This window comes from Berghia stephanieae, chromosome 3 (genome assembly GCF_034508935.2).
Source record: "Berghia stephanieae isolate SIO BIC M18660-M18661 chromosome 3, UCSD_Bste_1.3, whole genome shotgun sequence".
NCBI lineage: Eukaryota > Metazoa > Mollusca > Gastropoda > Nudibranchia > Aeolidiidae > Berghia > Berghia stephanieae.
The window spans coordinates 35,518,346-35,524,345 of NC_088362.1; positions in this window are offsets into that span (position 1 = coordinate 35,518,346).

The following is a 6,000-nucleotide window of genomic DNA, read 5'->3' on the forward strand; positions in this document are numbered from 1 at the left end:
GATGATTTACAAGGAAAAAAAAATATCATCTCCAAAAACTATAACCATACATTCGACTGTTTTCCTCCCAGCCAAAGACTCCGGCCAGGGTCAGAACAAAACTAAGTAATCTCACTCCAAGACAACGACAGGAAACAATTGGAAAACGGGTATAGAAGACCCAGCGTATACCTCCCTGCCCACTATGGGAGGTCAGGATCCCCACCCAGTGTTGTTTTAGGCTTGGGACCCTTTGGAAAGTGTTTTGTGCACATTAAGGGAATATTGCGCTATATAAAGGCAAGTAATTTTTCAAATCTCACTACGCATCCATGTCTCATTCCAGTAGTTTTCTATCCTTTTCCTTGAATGAGACGAAATGATTTTGCCCAGACCATTGCTGGTGTCCATCACTGAGGCAGTACTTCCAGCCCTTGGTTGGTCAAATAATCCCACATGAAATTCAAAAATTAAAATGTCAACCAAGCAAATATGAAAAAAACCCATCAGATCTCATGTTTAATACATTATAAAATTGTATTTTCATATCTTCTTAACTCACTCAACCCTAACACCCGACTATATTCGTAGTTTACCAGGGTTACTTTTACCCCATGCCTATTTATTACATTTGTCTGAGACAAATTATAGGCGTAGTATCAAAGCTAATGTTTTTAAATTTTACATGTTAATGATAGTTAAATAAAACTATCTTTGTACACATGCTCATTTTTAATACATTTTTTCCCATTTTGAAAAGTAGTAAAAATCTCTAGGATTGAGTGAGTTAAAATCGACAAATTAACTTTTTAACACAGTGACATGCAATACATTCAGCAATTGCTCAATGTAAAGAAAATAAAATTTGAACAATACTCTCAAAGAAATTTCAGATAATGTCAAATATCATACCAACTATTTAAATTATTTGGTCGTAATTATATCAGGAGTTGATAATATTTGGCAATTGTATGAAATAGTGCCAGAGAAAGCAGAAAGAAAAATACAAGAAAATAATCAACCCTGCCTTGTTTGTTTGTTTGTTTGTAAGGGTTTTACGGCGCTTGCAACACATTTAGGTTATATCAGCGCCAGTAAAAAGGAAGAAAATAGGATAGTAAAAAGTTCTGGAATTACAATTAAAGCACCCAAGAAAAGTAAGACATAGGGGAACTGGGAACAAATAGGGATAAGATGTAGATTCCAAGAGCATACCACCAATGTACTTAGTTTGAGATCACCTATAAGTCTCATCCGGACACAAGCACAAAATCCAACAAAGAGGAACACACTCAAATGCCTACATTATACATTAAAATAACAATAATACATTACAGAGAGATGATTTACAAGGAAAAAAATATCATCTCTCAAAACAATAACTATGCATCTGAATGTTTCCCTCCCAGCCAGGACTCGGGGCCAGGGCCAGGACAAAACCAAGTAATCTCATTCCAAGACAAAGACAGAAAGCATGTTGGAAAACAGATATAAGGGGATAGAAGACACAGTATGTACCCCCCTGCCCGCTATGGGAGGCCAGGAACCCCACCCAGCAACCCTGCCTTGATTAAGGTTCGAACCTCAGAACTCCTGATTACTGGTCAGATTTGCCACTACTATTACACAACAAAAGTTACCGATAGCTTGGACAGCTTAATGATTATAAATATTCTTCACAAGTGTATGGATTTTACACTGTGAACTCTCGCTTTGCATCATAATAAATAAATAATCATTGAATACGAGAGGACAAGGATGAAGACATTAGAGCAGCTCCATTATTATTTTGAAAATATCCAAGTGACAAATTAGGTAGCCGGCACTGATGTAAGATAAACATGTGAAAAAGTGTGCATGAAACAAAGACAATTTCTGAAGGGTTCAAATACCAACGGTGTCACTCTCTGATTGTGGAACTAAAATAAAATGAAATTATTTTTTAAAGTTCATAATGCCTTTTTGGTAATCCCTACTCATTTGGGAGGCCCTAGATGCAGTATAAATAGCACTCAACAACACATGACAGATATATTACTATGCATCGAGAATGTGTGTAACAATGTTTTTTGTCTCTCCTGTAAAATTTTGTCAAAGCCAGTGACACAGTTAGAGAGAGAGAGAGACACTGTCAATGCAATTATTACGGAAGATCTCACAGTAGAAAATCTCCAACAATTAGAAGAGAACAGAGAGCATCCGTCCATCACTAACAGCTTGACTGTCAATGGAAAAATTGTTCTCACTGACAGTGGAAAAAAATATGGTGAATGCTGATTTGTCAATTGCAAATGTTCCTACTAAACAAACAGTTTGTTACAGGGAAAATGTGAGGACTGTAAGACAATCACTTTAACTCTCTCCTTACTGGCCATTTCCCCCAAAACTTCACGCCCAACCATTACAAAATAGATTTATTTCTCTCAAACACAAAAGCTGTTAGTTCTTGCTATACATATTTTTTTCTGCTAAACGAGATCTTCAACACACTGTTAATGTACTTTAACTTTAACTATAGCAAACATTTTTGTTCTAATATTATGATTTACAAAAGAAATTAAATGACAAAAAATGTTGGCTGCATACTGCATTGTAACAAATTTGACAATTTTCCTATGGGTGGTAAGGTCAGCTAAAATTACAAACTGTTGCTTCCAATGAGAAGTTTGTGTCATATGATGAGTTTCCATCTTTACAAAAGAGAAGATAAAACCAAGTCCTTTAGACCTAAATCATCATAATATTTGTAAAAATGCATGAAAAAAACCCAACCCCCCAATGTTTTTTTTTCAGGATTGTAGAATGACAACAAACTCAAGTCAACGCTCACAGACGTTGACTAGATGATTCTGTAACCAAGTGTTCATCATCTACAAAAAAAATATTATTTCAAAGGACAAGTTCAATGTATTTTACTGGAATGTCGATGGCTTACTTAACGAAAGTAATGAGATTGAAACTGTTGTGTTTTTCTGAAATATATACATAACAACCAACTTTTCAAAGAACTAAAATGGGACACCCTCACTCACAATACCGTCATGACCCCAAAAAAAATAAAAACAGAAGGGGTTGGACCAATTATATAACATTTATTGATATACCATTATCTAGAGCTAGAGCTTTTACTGTTATGTGTTTTAAAAAGCAAAATCCTAGGGTCATTTGTTTTGTTTTTGTTTTTAAGGGTTTTACGGCGCTTGCAACACATTAAGGTTATATCAGCGCCAGTAAAAAGGAAGAAAATGGGATAGTAAAACGTTCTAGAATTACACTTAAAGCACCCAAGAGAAAGGAAGACAAAGGGGAACTGGGAACAAATAGGGATCAGATGCAGATTCCAAGAGAAAACCATCAATGTACTTAGTTTGAGATCACCTATAAGTCTCATCCGGACAAAGCACAAAATCCAACAAAGAGGAATACACTCAAATGCTTACATTATACATTAAAAATAAATATAATAATACATAACAGAGAGATGATTTACAAGGAAAAAAATATCATCTCTCAAAACAATAACTATGCATCTGAATGTTTCCCTCCCAGCCAGGACTCGGGGCCAGGGCCAGGACAAAACTAAGTAATCTCATTCCAAGACAAAGACAGAAAGCAAGTTGGAAAACAGATATAAGGGGATAGAAGACACAGTATGTACCCCCCTGCCCGCTATGGGAGGTCAGGATTCCCACCCAGCTAGGGTCATTTCCATAAACACAAACAGTCCAATTTACTTTCTTTAACTCTCTCCTTACCAGCCATTTTCCGGATTGTCCCTAAAACTTCACGCCCAACCTATACAAAAATAGATTTATTTCACTTAAACACAAAAGCTGTTAGTTCTTGCCATACATATTTTTTCTGCTAAATGAGCTCTCCAACACAGTGTTAATATACTTTAACTATAGCACACATTTTTGTTCAAATATTATGATGTACAAAAGAAATCAGAATGAGAAAAATGTTGGCTGCATCGTAACGAATGTGACGATTTTCCGATGTGGTAAGGAGAGGTTAAATTTTTTTCCGATTGCCAAATCGAGATAGTCCATATTTTATCAGAACAGCTGGCAGCTATGAAATAATTCCACCCGGAACACACACACATCAGACATCTATCCCTAATTTGAAAAACTGACCACGATTTGCTAAATGTTCTATCAACGTACAAAAGTTCCACTGTTTAAAAACAATTCACTTAATGGAAATTATCAGGCATGTACAGAAGAGCTAAAAACAAAGAAATGATATGATGAAATAAAAGGTCTAAATAGTTAACTGTGCTTGGTGATTATTCTTTTAAAAAACCCCCAAAAAACTGAAAGATAGATGTAGAACTAATTTACACACATTCCATTTAAAGAAACAAATCAGATAAGTAACCACCCTGGTGGACTAAAAAAACGAAAACTATTTAGAAGTATAAGGCAAAAATGTTCAAAAATGCATAAATATTACTCTTCCTTTCATCAAGTATCTCAAAAGAAAAATAAAGCTAACTCAGTTATTAAGGAAGCTCTTAAAACTTACAAATCTACAGTGACAGAGGAATGCAAACCAATATGAAATATTCATGGAAATTAGGTAAATTCAAATTGAAAATGGTAAAATGCTTTGATAACACACTATCAAAGTACTTAGGTTGAGATCACCTTAGTCTCATCCAGACACAAGTACAGGTCCCAACTAAGAGGAATACACTCAAATGTCTACAAATCATATATAACATGTAAACAAAACATAATACAGTACATAACAGAGATGATTTACAAGGAAAAAAATATAAACTCCCAAAACTATCTATGCATTTGACTGTTTCCCTCTCAGCAAGGGCACCCAGCCAGTGCCTAGATAAAACCAAGTAATCTAATTCCAAGACAAAGACAGAAAGCAAGTTGGAAAACAGATATAAGGGGATAACAAGATATGAAGTGAGTAGAAAAGTGCCAGAAGACAATAGAGAATAAAAATTTTTTTCGCGGCGGTGGTGGGGTTTGAACCTGCGACCTTATTGGTACGACAACTCCGCCTGGCAGGTGAGAGCGTGGCTCTACCGTGTGAGCTATCCACGAACACAAAAAATATTCGTTTCAAACCCAAAGTCATTTCTAGATCCCTCTCTCACCCACTTCTTGAGATCGCCGATTCGTTCACCACCATCGCGAAGTAATTTTGACCAGCAGTTAAGCCTAATAGCCAATATTCTCATCACAAACATATAACATAGAAACGATTGAGACATTGAGTATGCTCCGGTGTATGGGGTGAATTTTTAATTCAGAAAAGTGAGTGGAGCAGGCACTTATGTTGGTAACAACAAGATATGAAGTGAGTAGAAAAGTGCCAGAAGACAATAGAGAATAAAAATTTTTTTCGCGGCGGTGGTGGGGTTTGAACCTGCGACCTTATTGGTACGACAACTCCGCCTGGCAGGTGAGAGCGTGGCTCTACCGTGTGAGCTATCCACGAACACAAAAAATATTCGTTTCAAACCCAAAGTCATTTCTAGATCCCTCTCTCACCCACTTCTTGAGATCGCCGATTCGTTCACCACCATCGCGAAGTAATTTTGACCAGCAGTTAAGCCTAATAGCCAATATTCTCATCACAAACATATAACATAGAAACGATTGAGACATTGAGTATGCTCCGGTGTATGGGGTGAATTTTTAATTCAGAAAAGTGAGTGGAGCAGGCACTTATGTTGGTAACAACAAGATATGAAGTGAGTAGAAAAGTGCCAGAAGACAATAGAGAATAAAAATTTTTTTCGCGGCGGTGGTGGGGTTTGAACCTGCGACCTTATTGGTACGACAACTCCGCCTGGCAGGTGAGAGCGTGGCTCTACCGTGTGAGCTATCCACGAACACAAAAAATATTCGTTTCAAACCCAAAGTCATTTCTAGATCCCTCTCTCACCCACTTCTTGAGATCGCCGATTCGTTCACCACCATCGCGAAGTAATTTTGACCAGCAGTTAAGCCTAATAGCCAATATTCTCATCACAAACATATAACATAG